Source organism: Camelus ferus, chromosome 13 (genome assembly GCF_009834535.1).
Source record: "Camelus ferus isolate YT-003-E chromosome 13, BCGSAC_Cfer_1.0, whole genome shotgun sequence".
NCBI lineage: Eukaryota > Metazoa > Chordata > Mammalia > Artiodactyla > Camelidae > Camelus > Camelus ferus.
The window spans coordinates 22,723,907-22,740,205 of NC_045708.1; the positions used below are offsets into that span (position 1 = coordinate 22,723,907).

The 16,299-nt window shown below is 36.6% G+C and overlaps 1 protein-coding gene across 1 annotated transcript in view; it reads left to right on the forward strand.

Moving 5' to 3' along the window:
- ZBTB8A (zinc finger and BTB domain containing 8A) overlaps window positions 1-16,299 on the forward strand; it is a 53,863-nt gene that overhangs the window by 6,116 nt on the left and 31,448 nt on the right. The window contains exon 2 of the mRNA XM_006176209.3: window positions 4,190-4,293. The gene's annotated coding sequence lies outside the window, so the exon portion shown is untranslated. The remainder of the gene's footprint in view (window positions 1-4,189; window positions 4,294-16,299) is intronic.

Below are 16,299 nucleotides of genomic sequence, written 5' to 3' on the forward strand. Positions count from 1 at the left end.
TTGGTCTCTCTATCTCACTGCCATTGTTGGATAAGGCGTAATATAAGGTTCTTACAATTTCAGAATATTTGGGGGAAGCTTTATTCCAAAATCTGCAATGTATTTTTCATCATCAGAAGACACTTCAGCAAACCAAACCAGACCATAATTTTACCTAAGACCTTCATAATGTGTACATTAGAATAGTATTCTAAGCCTAAACACTAAAATTTTAAACTTTCAGATTGGAAGTCTTGTCAAGTACGATCCTATTTTCATGAAATCACCTCTGTGATAACATTTTAAAAAGCTGAATAACAAAACAACCTAAGTGTCTTTTAATGGATGAATAGATAAAGAAGATGTGGTTCATATATATAACAAAATAATATTCAGCCCTGAGGAAAAAAAAAAACCTGTCATTTGTGACAACATGGATGGAACTTGAGTGCATTATGCAGAGAGGAATATTAGTCAGACAGAGAAAGGCAAATTCTGCATGTTATCACTTATATGTAGAATAAAAAAAGTCAAATTCATAGAAACTGAGTAGAAAGTACTTGTTGAAGACTTGGGGTGGGGGAAATAGGGAAAGGTTAGTAAAAAGGCACAAACTTTCAGCTGTCAGATGATTGGGGTCTGAGGATCTAATGTCTAACATGTGGCTATGGTTAATAACACTGTACTGTATAATTGAAATTTGCTATGGGAGTAGAACTTAAATGTTCTCACCAAAAAAAAATATATATATATAAAAATATGTGAGGTGGCGGATGTATTAATTATGGGCGGAATCCTTTCACCACGTATATGTATATCACTGATGTATACTTTAAATAACTTATAATTTTGTCAGTTACATCTTATTGAAGCTGAAACAAAATCTAAATAACAAACACCTTGTGAGTGTGTGGGTCAGTCACCCTGCCTCACCTGGTACCCTGGCACAGTAGGGCCTTGGGGCAGTAGCCCTTAGTATCTGTACAGAGTTTATGTCCCTGGATCCCTGTCCTGGTTCCCCCACACTACCCCCATCAGTTCTGCTGGGCCATGAGCCTCCCCTTGTCCCTCTTCTGGGCCAGAAATAGTGGGTGAGGGTGGGCTGGGCTGAGGCTGCCACTGCCACCACTGTCGCTGTAATGAAATCTGTGAGCACTAAAAACAAAAACAACAAACACCTTGGTTCATAGAGCATAATTAATGAGGTAACATTTGAAATGGAAAATGGCAAAAATTGTTTCTAAAGAATAACTCTTCCTTAGGGTGAGGTCTACAATAACTAGTTAGACTAACTAATTAGTTGACCTTAGAGTGGAGGTTTGCTATCCTCAGGTACACTGTAGTTTTGAAATGATCACTTTCTCTGGGTACACAGATATGATGGAACTAGTCAAATTTTTTGTGTCTACTTTTGTTTAAGTTGGCATTCTTTAGGCCACACAAGAAAATGTGTGGTAATAAAATTCTAAAATGTTTATATTTTCTACTCAGTTAAAGCATGTGTTTTAAAGTGGTCTGCATAATTAATAATAGTGATTCCTATTATTATTATTATAATAGCTAAATAAAATAAGCTTGAGGGCTTATTATAAGCCAGCCACTGTTGTCAGCACTTTACTTAGATTATCTTTTCATTTACTCTGTCCCATAACTCTAGAAGATATAGATATTATTACTAGTCCTATTTTACATATGAAGAAACTGAAGCACAGGGAGGGTAACTTCCTGTGTTATCCAGTTAATGGGTGGCAGAGCCAGAATTTGCACTGAGGCAATCTGATTCTAGAGCCTGTACCCTCAAGCACTGCCCAGTACTACTGCTCACAGACAGACTATTCACACTTCTGCTTACATTTTGAGGCAACTGATGTGCTAACATGTCATCTGGGCCCAGTTGCAGGAAAGAAAAACCACTCCAGCATTTTAATTCCTTTTCTAAAGGGAACTGAATGCTTACAAAATCATTGGAAGGGCTAGGAGGAGTGGGCTCCAGGTTGGGCCTTCAGAAATTATTCCCAGGACCAGACTGCCAAACAGGCCCTCCAGGGAAGGGAGTCAGGAGGCCACCAATGGCACTTCTAAGTGCCGAATGACGTTGCTCACTGCAATTCAAGGGTCAAAAAATTGCTATTCGGAAACTGCCCCTCAACACCCACCAACTAGCGATGAATGCCTCCACCAAACTTGTCTCTCGACAGCCATGAGGCTCTGGAGACTGGAATGCTGCAGAAAAACCCAATGTTTCCATAAATGTGCTTGCCAGCATTAACAGCCAAAACAGCAGAAAAATGGCTCCTGCCTCATTTCTTCCTTCCAAATCTCACAGCACAACATCTGATGGATGGACCCCGTTTCACATGGGGAAACTTAACTGTAAAGGAGTCTGGGAAATGGACTTTTTAATTTTCCAGAAGGAAGTAGATAGATAGATAGAAAGGATGCTGGGGTTTAATACACAAATCTCCTCTTAACTAATTTCTGCTAGGGTAGAACTTGGTGGTTATCCCTAAAAATGACATTTCATCAGTATGTGTAAACTGTTTCAGGCACACTCTATGTTCAGAAGTCAGTTCTCTTAAAAAGCCACAGAATTAACTTTTGCTTGCCACTGTACAGATCGAGTACGCTAGACAATACTAGTAAGTGCTCATCAGTAGCACTGTTGAAATAGTGAAGTTAAAGCTATCAAAGTAAAAACCCTTTGCTGAGTGCCCTCCGAGCTCACTGAGACTAGGGATAGGTGAGCTTTTAGGGTCGCAAGAAGTTGCTCTCAAAAGTTGTTTATTTTGTTCCCCCAACTACAAAGTCCTAGTTTACCCTTAAATTAGATACTGCTGTTTTAATTTTGGATGTTTCTTAAAATCCTTTTCATAGCCAGTTCTATTCTTTACTGTACTTTAAATGTAACACGTAAGTAGTGTTGATAACCCACTCTCAGAGGTTTGCTTCTTCCCAGCTCCATCACCTTTTGCTCTCAGCTGGCTCTTTATCCCTTTAAGTTTTTAAAAATCCCATTCTTCCCAGCTGTAGAGATGTGGGACTTTTTTTTTTTTTTTTCCAATAAACTTTGCCAGTCATAAGAGGAAATCACATTACACTTTATGGAATACTCAGATCATCTTGGCTATTTTCTCTTTTGGTGGCTGCTGAAAATTTTTTTTTTTGTAAGCTTCTAGGTCAGCAGTGTTTTGAATGATTTAAGTTGCCAGAATTCAGACCTCCTCATGAGTGGGTAGTTGATGCATTTGTTTTACTAACTAAAGTATATTTGAGCAGTTCTTTCTTCTCTGGCTGTGTTTTCAGGGCACTCATTTAAAAGTTTTTTTCTTCTTTATACTTTCATAATTGGAAAAAAACTCTTATTATTTTAAAAAGTGATTTCATTAATTTAGTCAAAATTATTTCAGCGGGAATTCTTAGCTGAATCGATTGATTTTTAAAAGCATTAAATTCATTTTTCCACTGTCTATGGACATAAAGCCTTAACACTCTCTACATTAACAACTTTGTGGTCAATGAACAAAAGAGTTGAACAGATTTTTTTTTTTTTTTTTTTTAGTAATGAAAAAGGTTTGGAATATAGTAGAAACTGAAACATTTTTAATACAAGAGTTGTTAAGCTGCTGTTGCAAATTGTGGTACATTCTGGTACAATCTGGCAAACTGAATAAAAGATCTTGGTGACTGCAGTGGGGCTTTCTGAACATATGTAGTAGAATTTTTCTTTCCCACTTTCCTCTTAACCATACAGGTTCTAAGAAATGTTTAATTTTACAAGTTGAATCTTTAAAGCTATTCTGTTTGGTTTTTTTGCAAATCATATTGATGCCATTTGCAGGAAAAGGGTAATAGAACATATGTTGCTGTCTTGGTATTTCATTTGTTGGCTTGCCTTTGAATAGCTGTTGTCTTAAGAAGTTTATTTTATTCTCAAAGTTAGAAAGTATGTTTGCTTTCAATTTGCCATAATGTATTTTAATTTTGGAAATCTCTTATTGCAGATTTTAATATTAAGGTTCAGATTATAAATAGATAGATAAATTCCATTAACTAATATTCTATGCCAGATTATCTATTTCTATATGCTAAAAAGTGATACCTGATAAATTCTCCCATATAATTTATTTAAATATTTATTATGTACCTTAGCAGATGTGTCTGTCTCTTATAACAAAAATTCATTATAAATAGCTACTTTCTCTCTCTACAGGACAATCCTTCACACATAGACTGTGTTTGACTTGGAATCTTCACTTTTTTATTCCATTCAATCAACTTAGCAGGGTTTCAAGAGCAGCATTTGTAAATTTCCAGGTATGAAAAATTTTACTTTTTGATACTACACCTAACTTAAATATATAAATAAAAAGTAGAGTTTTGCAATTACAGATTTTATTTTTCAGAGTATGGGTTTATTGCTTGAAAATTCACTACATAAAACATTCAGTATTCTGATTTTCTTGGCTAGATCTCCCTGTTCACTTATGGCTAAATTTTTAATTCTTTGCCTCTCTTGTGTATGTAACATTTCTATTCTGCCTTAATCAAAGACTCAGATTACATAAGAGCTGGAGATTTTCTAGACCAATCTTCTCACTTTACAGAGAAGGAAATGGAGCCTAGAAAGGTCAAGTTACTAGTCCAGGGACGTGTAGCTGATTTATTGGTAGAACTAGTGTCAGAACTGTGATCTTCCAGCTCTCCCCAAGACGGTGATGAAGGAGTTTAGCCCATCAGTTACATCTTGGAGCTTTGGAGTCACTGTCTGGGTTAATACCCTTTTCTGTAAATGGGGCTAATAATACCATCTGTCTGATAGGTTATCGTGTGTCGGGATTAAGGAGACAATGCATATTGCTACTATTATTATTGCCTGTGGCCCTTTCATTTTTCACCATGTTGACCTCTTCACTGCTTCTTGAAGCTCCTCACCCTTGGTGTACACGTTCTCTTCTGAGTCTCCCTGTGATTCTTGATAACACTGGCTTCTCTTCCCCACTGTGCTCCACAGTTGGGGACACGTCCCTCCCCTCCTCTGAACTTCAGACTAGCACGTGCAGTGGCCGTCTGACCACAGCAACCTGATTTTCCGACTCACATCAAACGTGATGTACTTCAGACCTAAGTCATTGCTTTTGCTCTAAACCTGGCTTTCTTCCTCCTGGCTTCCTAACTTTTGTTAGTGATACTACAAAACACCTAGGCTTTAAAAATCACTGTGTTCTCTTTTTGTCTCTCTAGCCTTCCACAGCCAATTACAAATTGTGGTACACTTTGGTACAATTATGCAAATTGAATAGGAGTTGTGAAAGATCTGGGTGACTTCAGTGGGACTTTCTGAACATATGTAGTAGGATTTTTCAATCAGCCATCAAGACCCACGGATTTATTTCCTATTCAAGTCTTCTGTGTATTTTCCATCTTCCATTCCTGCCATCATCACTGTGTTCAGGCAGGTAACCAGACTGACAGTTGCAATAGTGCAGCTGTTTGTTCATCTGGAAGTAGCTTGGTTTGTTCTGTCTTTCTCTCTCTCCCCCTCTTCCTCTCTTTCTCTCTTTCTCCCAAGAAATACAACCTCATGACTTTTCATAATACAATGCCATCTTGTCACTTGTTCATGGAGCACATGAATCTTGATTTAAGTAGACACAGAGTATCATTACTCTGAGAGCTCCTGAGATATCTTAATCTTGAATTACAACCTAGATCTAGCTAAACGTGAGTGAGACTGATAGTATTTCACCCACTCATTTGACACAGTTTGAAATGTTTATTTTTGAGTATATTCGTATGATTCAAAACTCAAAATATTAAACAAGTTTACTGTATAAAGTCTCCCTTCCATCTTTGCCTTCTGTCTCCCAGGTCCCACCTCACATTTTTTTTTTTTTTATATCTCACTTTCAATTGGCAACTATTCTGGGTTTCTTGTTAATCCTTCCAGAGTTTCTGCTTATTTTTTCCCATACACACACACACACACACACACACACACACACACACACACACTCTTTCTTGCTTTTTCAAAACTTAACTATATGTGTCATAGTTACCATATATGTATCATAGCCATCTTTCCATATGACTGTCCTCCCCTACTGTTGGACATTTTTCTAATCTTTTGCTATCATAAACAGTGCTGCAGTGAATAGCTATGCACATGTGTCACTTTGATCAGGTACCAGTATACCTGTGAGATAAATTCCCAGAAATTGCCTGATCAGAGAATATATGCATTCGTAATTTTGAGAGTTATTGCAAATTGCCCTCCATGGGGTCATACCAATTTATATTCCTACCAGTAAAGACTGAAAGTGCCTGCTTTCCCACAGTCTTATCAATGTTATCAAATTTTTGGATTTTTTGCTCATTTGAGAGGAGAAAAATGAAACAACAGTGTAGTTTTAATTTGCATTTATATTTTTACGGCTAAGGTTGAACATCCTTTCATGTGATAAGGGACATTTGTATTTTTCTGTGAAGTGTCCTTTGTCTCATTTTGTCAGATTATTTTTCTTTTTCTTGCCAATTTCTTAGAAGCCTTGTGTATATTGTAGAGATTGCCCTTTTCTCTAATAGATGTTTTTGCCATGTTGTCTTTTGCCTGTGTTTTGTGGTGTTTTTTTTTTGCCATACAGAATTTTGTTTTATCTTTATGTAATCAAATGTATCAGTTTTGTATTTTATGGCTTTTGTATTTAGAGTCATGGTTATAAAGGCCTTTCCCACTCTGGGTTTATGAAGTCTTCCATATTTTCTCTTAGCACTTTTATGACCTTGTTTTCATACTTAAGTCTTTGATCCATATAGAATTTATCCTGATATAAGGTGGGAAGTGTAAAGCCAGTTAAATTTTTTTTTCCAGAAGACTAGAAATTGTCCCAATGCCATTTAGTAAATTGCTCATCTTTTCATCACTGGTTCATCATACATTAAATTCCCACATACATTGGGGTACATTTCTGGATTTCCTTATATACGCCACTGGTCTGTCCTTCTCTTTGTCACCAGCATCACAGTTTTAATTACTGATGGAGTATATAATATAATTGTGTATCTGTTGATGCTAATTCCTTTGTTCTCCTTTTTCCAAATTTAACTGGCTATTCTTGCATATTTATTCCATAAAACTTTAGCATCAACTTGTATTGATCTTAAAATAACCTGTTAGTATTTCTATTATGATCATGTTATATTATAAAATAACTAGGAAAAACTGGCATCTTAATATGTTGAATCTTCCTATTTTCTTTCTTTTTTTCTTTTTTCTTTTTTTTAATGAAAATACTCAGTTGATTTTGATTCATTTTCCTTGCTCTCATCCTTGCCCTCCCTCCATATCTGTCCAAACCTAACCCATCCCTCAAGGGTGATATACTAGGATTGAATCTTCCTATTTACAGAGGGTTTGATTTTCCATAGTCTTCTCTTGTGTCCCTTAGTTTTATTCTTGAGTCTTGTGCATTTCTTGTTAAATTTATTCCTAGGTATTTTGTATTTTTGATGCTATTGTAAATGGGAGTCTTATTTCATTATATCTCTAACCTAGTGTGGGCGTTTTTTGCTATATATAAAAGTTAATTGATTTCTAATATTAATTTTATAGCTTCCTTTCCCCTATGAATACTTTTTGCTTGTGGTAATTTTTTTTTGAGGTTCTTAAGATGTCGTTTTATTTGCAGTTCCAACATTCAGAAGAACATTCATTTCCTGTTAGCTTCTTTTGTAGTTTGCGGGTGTAGCGACAAGGTACTTTGGCCTTTTGTCAGTAGAGTCCAAAATGCCAGCCTTTAGACACAGATGTAATTTATTTGAGTGTTTGTGGTAACTTTACAGTTGATTCTCTTGCATTTTCCAAGTATACAATCATATTATTGGCAAATAATGATAATTTTACCTCCTACTTTCCAGTGGTCCTTTCTCTAGTTTCTTTCTCGAGTCTAATTGCATTGGCTAATGTCTCCAGAAGAGTGTTAAATAATATGTAGTGGTGACAGTGGACATCCTTGTTCTTTTGCTGACTTTACTGGGATACTTCTATTAGGATGCTAAATTTCCAGCTGAAATGGATATATTTTATATCACCAACAAACATTTAACTCTGTGCCGTAAAATGGAAATTAAAAAAAGAAAATGAGTATGACATTACCTGCCTTCAAAAAGTTTACAGGAAAAGATAGACACAAAAATTAGTGTGATAGGCGTCACAGTAAAGTTATATGTAGTACACAATGGGGACACAAAAAAGTGTGATAGCTAATCAGCTTGAACCCCGTGTCAAGATAACATTCCAAAGAACAATGTGCTCAAAGCACATTAGCTTAGTTTGCCTTTGAAATGTTTTCATTGAATTAATTATAGCATGTCCTTGACTTTAGAGGAACCTTTGTTAGTTCAGTAAGGACACCAGTGAAGATATTTGTTGAATGTCTCCCACATCCCAAACATTAAACTAAGGCTGGGCATACACATAGATGTGGTCTCTGCTCAAATGGATATTACAGTGTAGCAGGGAAACACACATCCAAACAGGCAAATAAAATGCATTCCAGCAATTGCCATGATAGACTTGTATAACGTACAGTGGGGCATGGAGAAAATAGCAATTAACATGAGCCCAGGGAAGTCAAGGAAAGCTTACCAAGGGAGGCTCTGTTTGAGCCGACTCTAAAGGAGGGGTAAGAGTTTCTGAGATTGAAATGGGTGGTTTTATCGTAGCACGGGAACAATATGTACAAACGGTTGGCGGCATGAAGGGTCTAATGTGCCTGGGAATGGCATATAGCTTAAGAATGGGAGATGAGGTAGGTGGCAGGGGTGAGCATGCAGAGATTGGCAGAAGCTGGGTCCCAAAGGGTATTAAATCCATTCACAGAAATATAGACTTTATCTAGTAGGCAAGAGGGAACTACTAAAGAATTTTTAAACAGGAGAATCTAGAAAGATAACATACTTCAGGATGGATTGAGGGGAGAAAGATAAAAGACAAGGAGACCAATTAGGAAGTTGATTGATTAATCCAGATATTCTTTGTGATGACATTTAATGTCCTCATGTAAGAATTCACATACAAATTCCTCATAGAAGTTAGTGCCAGAAGAATGCTCATTTCTACTGGGGAAATGATGTGAACACTATGTAAATTGTTTGTGCTTCTCTTTTTTTGTTTGTTTGTTTTGTTTTTGCCTTGGATTCCAGGATAAATGGTGCTAGATATAAACCTACAGAAACCATCTCATTTCCATTTTAGATTTCTAATTTCTATTGTAAAATACGTTTCATATATATTTTAAACTATTTTAAATCACTTTAAAAGAAATGTACAATCATTTTAGAAATGTAAACAAATATAAAGAAAAATATAAATTCTTGAAATCATCTACATTCCCCAAGTATATTCACCCTAGATAATGACATTCTGCCTCCACCTCAGTAGCAACACAGAACTCATTACTTTGCAAGGGGGCAAATTCTGTTATTGAACAGCTTAACTCAGTATTTCTCTCTCTCTCTCGCTCTCTTTTTCTTAACCAAAACCTGCAGTATGAAATATTACATTTTACATCATGACCCGATAAACACATACCTGGGATTCTGCGTATTAATCTGTCTCTCTATCTGAAACAAACAAAAAAAATTCTGTAAGAATTCTTACTGTTTGTAATAAGCTCTAATTTTTTTATTAAACAGTTTTACTGTGGTATAATTTCTGTACTGTAAACTACACATATTTCAGATATACAATTTGATGAATTTTGATAGATGTATACACCTATGAATCCACTACCACAATCAAGATACCTAATATTTCTACTACTCCCCAAGAAGTGCAAATCTCAAACTCCCAATTTATTCCTTCCCACCCACCCACTATCTCCCCTGGTAACCATAAGTGTGTTCTCTGTCTATAAGTCTGTTTCTGTTTTGTAAATAAGTACATTGGTATCTTTTTTTAGATTCCACATATAAGCGATATCATATGGTATTTTTCTTTCTCTTTCTGGCTGACTTCACATAGAATGATGATCTCCAGGTCCATCCATGTTGTGGCAGATGGCATTATTTCATTCTTTATTATGGCTGAGTAGTATTACATTGTATAAATATACCGCAACTTTCTGTTGGTGGACATTTAAGTTGCTTCCATGTCTTGGCTTTTGTAAATAGTGCTGCTGTGAACATTGGGGCATGTGTATCTTTTTGAATTAGAGCTTTTTCTGGACAGATGCCCAGGAGTGGGATTGCTGGATCATGTGATAAGTCTATTTTTAGTTTTTTGAGGCATCTCCATACCGTTTTCCAAAATGGCTGCACTAAATTACATTCCCACCAGCAGTGTAGGAGGGCTCCCTTTTCTCCACACCATCTCTAACATTTATTGTTTATGGACATTTTATTGATGGCTATTCTGACTGGTGTGAGGTGATACCTCATTGTAGTTTTGATTTGCATTTCTCTGATAATTAGTGCTATTGAGCATTTTTTCATGTGCTTATTGGCGATTTGTATAAAACAGTATATTTCTGTTTCTCCTCTTGGCTTCAAATATTTTTTCTGCCCCTCCTTTTCAGGAACATCAATTATAAATATATTAGACCAGTTTGATATTGTTTAACATGTTACTAAAACTATTTTTTGTCAGCTTGTTTTTTTTTTTTAACTTTAGTTCAGATAATTTCCATTGCTATTTCTTTACATTTATGGATTATTCTTCTGCAGTTTATAATCTGCTATTAAGCCTACCTAAGAATTTTAAATTTCAGATATTGTATTTTATTTCTAGACAATTTTTGATTTTTTTAATATCATCACTTTCTCTCAGTATTTTCATGTTTTTCTTTAAATTTTAAATTAAATTTAAACCCAAGATTTTTAAATATAAAATTTTATTAAGTATAATAACTTTTTTACATCCTTGTTTGCTAAATCTAGCATCTGTTTCACTTCTGGATCTGTTTCTGTTGACTAATTTTTCTTCTGATTTTACGGTGACTTTTTTTTTTTTGCTTTTTCACATATCTAGTGATTTTTGTTTGAGTGATGGTCATTGCAATTATGTTTTTGAGTATTTGAATTTTGTTGTTTTTCTTTAAAAGCTTTTGAATTTTGGTTTATTTGTTAGTTAAGTTGTAAATGGATCAGTTTGATGATTTTGAAGCTTGTTTTTGAGCTTTGGGGCAGTTTTTAGAGTGATCTTTACTGTTGAGTTAGGTTAGCCCTTCTACTAAGGTGTTATTCTTCTGGGGTCTCTACTAAATACCCTAGGTGTTCAGTAAAGAATCTGTACTCTGGCTGGTCAAAACTTAATTGTCTCTCAACCCTGTGTGAGCTCTGGGAATTTTTCTGCTCATAGTTCCCCAGTTGTTCTTTACCTGAACTGTTGTAGTTTCTCCCTGCACATGCGTGCATTAGTGTTCAGCACAGACTCTAGAATACTCCTGTATACATTTATTGATCTCATTGTCTGTGTAGTTGCCTCCTCTGGTACTTTGCCCTACAACTTCCCGGCACCTCAGCCTTCTTACACACAAACTGTTCAGTCCAGTTTGAATTCCTCTCCCTGTATCAAAATGCAGAAAGCCAAAGTGATAATAGGCTTCCTCATTTGATTCCCTTTTTCTGGGGTCACAGGCTCACTTTTCCAGTTTTCATTGTCTGAAGACAATTTTTTCATGTATTTTGTCTAGTTTTCTGATTATTTATAGCAGAAGGCCAAGTCTAGTACCAAATACTCCAACATGACAAAAGCCCAAGAATTTTACTTTAGAAAGTAGTTTTCTAATTTTACCTTTCTATTTAAAGGTATATAATATCATTTGCAATAAAAATAACTTTCATCCTTTCCAGTATTCATACTTTGTATCAATTATCTTGCCTAATCCATTGGCTAGTACTTTCAGGACAATGTTAAATAATAGTATTGATAGTTTCCTGATATTTCTCCCTAAGGGTAGATGGGAAAGCATTTAAAAGAGATAATATCCAGAGTTAATGGAAGTGATGGAAGAAGAGGACACTGTCATCTAGTGTTGGTGAAGATATAAATTGATACAATGCTTTGGGAAGGCATTCTGTCTGTACCCACTTAGCAACTCCACTTCTAGGAATCACATTATTCCATATATCCTATTATATATGTGACCAAAGATATTCATTGCAGCATTATTTATAGCGGCAAAAAATTGTACAGTCATGACCCATTACCATGCTTCCGATGAGAATAGAGGAATTAATTTTAACTGATCGGATATGATAGTAAAAGATTGGATACTGATTTGATGCTTCTCTAGTGATATTCCTAGATGTTTTGTTTTGGCAGTTGTATGACATAACTCTGAATGTATTCTACCTCTATTAGCATAGTATCCCTGTTGTGTCTGTGCTCCAGAGACTTGATCATGTAAGGACTGAGCAAAAGCTGGATCTTTGGGCACATGATGAGAATGTGAAGGCCTCAGTCTCTAGCCCTGATTCAGTCTTTTTATATAATAATTTCTGGGAGATTTGGGATTTTGAAGCCTACTATTGGCTAGAAACCGGGTTATATTAAACATGAAAGAAACTTCATTAGAGACATAACTCCTTGAGCACTAATTTATTATAGTACTCTTCATCTTTATATATGTTTGTATTTATAAATTTGATACAGTACTGAATTGTGGTTAGTGCACATAAAAAAATAACTGCTCAGCCAGTTCAATTCAGTTAGCACTAAGGAGAGCTGATTTAGCAAATAGTATGTTCCTGAGTTTGAAAAGCCTCACTAATCTGTGTTTCTTCACCATGGTCTCACTTTGTGTCATTATTTTACATTCTGCTGAATGATTTTGACCTATAATGATGTGTTAAGGCTAAAATTACTATAAAAGTACTAAACAGAAATATTATTTTGGATGTTAAAATAGATGTTTTACAGTGGTTTGAACCAGGGAGACACATTCAGGAAACTGGTCAACTATTAATTAGAGATTGGTGGAAAACTGACATCATGAAAACTATCATAAAAGCTATTGTAGCCTGAGAAGAAATGACTCACAACTATCTGAATGAATAAAGTTGAAAGAAGCTTTGCCTGGAGGCATGCCAGGACTTCAACGGATATGAAGGGAAATAATAACTGCAAAATAGCAACACCAGAAACTATGCTTTAGTGATATGATGACCTTAATTGCACAGATTCTATTAATGTTCCCATTTCTAGAAATATAGTTCTGTCTGCTAAATAGAGTATTCTTGAAAGGGCTATTGCTGCAGGCTTGGAGAGTGTCACAAATTAGGAATAAATGACTCTTGGTCACACATGATAGAAGTCAAGCTTAAATTTAAGCAGAAAATGAAATTTATTGGCTCACGTAACTAAAAATCCAAGAGAGCATTGGTTTTAGGCACAGCTGGATTCAGGAGTTATAATATATCATCAGGACTCTCTCTAAAACAATTTTGTCTGGCTTTCTTTTGTGTTAGCATCATTCTTAGGTGCGCTTTCCCACTTACAGAAGATAGCTTTTTGCAGTTCTAGGCTTATATGATCCCTAAGTCCTCTGCCCTCATGTAGTGAGACCTTCATTCTCTAGCTTCCATAACACATTCGGACTGACCAGTCTGGTTCATATGTCCATGCAGTCAGGAAGGCCAAGGGATTAATAGCATCACCAAATTGTGGAAGGCAGTTCCCAAAAGAAAAAGAAGAATCTTATGCTGAGGAAGAAAGGGATGCTGTGCAGGCAAAAGACAACAGAAGTCCAACTATCATAACAGATATGGAAGGAGGCTCATGTAAAAGGTACACATGAAATGTTATGGATGAAATGATTTGATGCCTATGGTTTTATTTTTAAATATTCTTGGGGGAGGGGGAATGGAGGCAGATAGAAGATATGCAATTAAGGGGAGGGTATAGCTCAGTGGTAGAGTGCATGCCTAGCACTCTAGGTCCTAGGTTCAATCCCTAGTACCTCCATAAAAAAAATAAATAAACCTAATTACCACCCCCCCACAAACAAACAAACAAACAAATGAACAAAGACACGAAATTAGCAAAATTCATCGATGTTAAAGCTGAGTGAGAAATACACAAGCATTCATTATATTATCTACCCTGCTTTGGTGAGTGTTTAAAATTTTGCTTAAAGAAGTTAATGACAAAAACAAAACAACAACATTAATAACAACAAAATAAATGCAGTTTCTAATCGACTATGACTGTTTGTAAGAAGTAAAAGTTGAGAGAGAAGCTGAGAGGGAAGATTATATGCCATTTGTCCAGAAGGGCAAGTCTCAATAGATCCTTTTCTTAGACAGCTGATTTGTCTGTTTTGGGGACCAGAAATGTTATCAGTCAGGGTCTACTCGGGGAAACAGAAACCACTCTGGGTATTTCAAAGAGAGGAAATTTAATACATGAAATTCTTTCCAAAAGTTTAAGACGAGTTGGAACAGCAAAAAGAAAAAGAGGGGCCAGAGGAGCTAGAAGAATTCTAATCATAGATCAGAAGGTGCTGTGCCCCTGAGCTGGAGCTCACTAGTCTATGCTGGCTGCTGTGCAACAGTTGACAGTTGGAGTTGCTGTCACAGTCATTCTGGATCTGCCAAAGAGGTACCACTTCTATCAGAGATGGAAAGCCCAAAGGCTGGAAAGTCTACTGGAGTCCAGAATCACCCACTTCAGCTGCCATTACACCAACAGCCAGCAACCACCAGAAATTGCTGCATTTCCCAAAGCAGGAAGCTTTTTTTCCTTTTACTGATCTCCTGTCAGTGCCTTCTATTGATGGAATCTAACAGGAAGCCAGCTGCAAGGAAGGAAGCCTGGGAAATATCATTTGCAGAATTCCAATTACATCAGTATAGAGTAGAGTAGAGCATGGCAAGTGTTGAGCTGAGAGACAGGCAAATAACCAATATAGTCCACCCTCTTTGGCTGCTTGGCATCCATATATACCACTCTTCCCATATTTAAAATTCTAAACGAGCTCACAAATCTGCTTTCCACTATGCAACTATCCTTCATACAAACAAAGACACCCTCACCGTCTCCTCAAAATGGGTGATGTTAATTCCTCTTTTAGGTCAGTCATGATCCAAGTTAATGGAAGCATGCAATGTTTCCCTGATGGCAACATTCCTATCTTAGGAGCTAAGACCTCTACAGGGACAGAAAGCAGAAATTCTGTAAGTGGGCTGTTAGAGGTAAAAGTGAAAGGAGGCATTGCTACTTTCATCCCTTGATTTCTAGAAGTGAGGATTCTAGCTATGGAAAAAAATAGTGTCATATATTGGTCAGTGGCTAAAAGCATATACCACATCCATTTGAATAGCACCCTAATCTCTCAAGGTATCATCACTCAGATGGGGCCATCATGGAATATTCAGTTAGTTATTCCACTGTTTTATCAGGCAGGCTGCTTCTGGGTGATGGAGTACACAGCATGCTTCATGGTGGCTAGGTAAAACAGCTGGCTGACAGCCTCAGAACAGGTCATCTTGTCCACCTGATTTCTGAGAGTCTCCTCTGCAGTGGGTACCCTTTTAAACATTCACATGAGACACTAAAATCTCATACCCGAGGTATATCTACTTGCCTCTTCCCCTTTTTTTTTTTACCAGATCTTCTATCTGGTTCTTTCTAAATCCTTGACTGTTTGGCCAACTTGTTAGCCATTGTCCATGAATCAGGGTAAAATCTGTACCTGTGTCTATCTCTTTGTCCATGCCAAGTGGACAACCAGATGCTCACTGGGAGATTTTTCCTTCCCAGAATCTTTCAGGAACTCTCCTGATTAGAGTAGTGATGTTTCAGTCATCCACTTCTAGCTGGTGCCAGCATATTGTGCAAAATCATCTCTAAATCAGTCAACTCATTGTATGGGACTCACCATGGGACCAAACGTGTGAGTTGAGGAAAGGCAGCAATGTACTAGGAGTAGGTGCTGTCAAAACTGTGCCATCTGCTCATGGACTTATTTGTGTATACGGGACCCGTTCACTTCAGTCTTGTCCATAACACTTCCTCCGGATAGTGGAGTGCTTGATATCCATGCCCAAGTGTGCAATTTGGTGTGTCAGTGACACCCAGGAAAGGCAACTCAGGCATGGCCACTTGATGTCCCACGGCCAGGCATCAAGCTCTAAGAGGGCCTGGTAGGTGGCATTCCAAAAGTTCTTTTCCAAAAAGAGAACAGCTAGCTGCTGGAGAGGTGTGATGGTTAATTTTATGTGTCAGCTTGACTGGTCTACAGTGTTCCCAGTTATCTGACCAAACATTCTGGATGTTTCTGTGAGAATGATTTTGGATGAGTTTTTTTTTTTTTTTTTTTT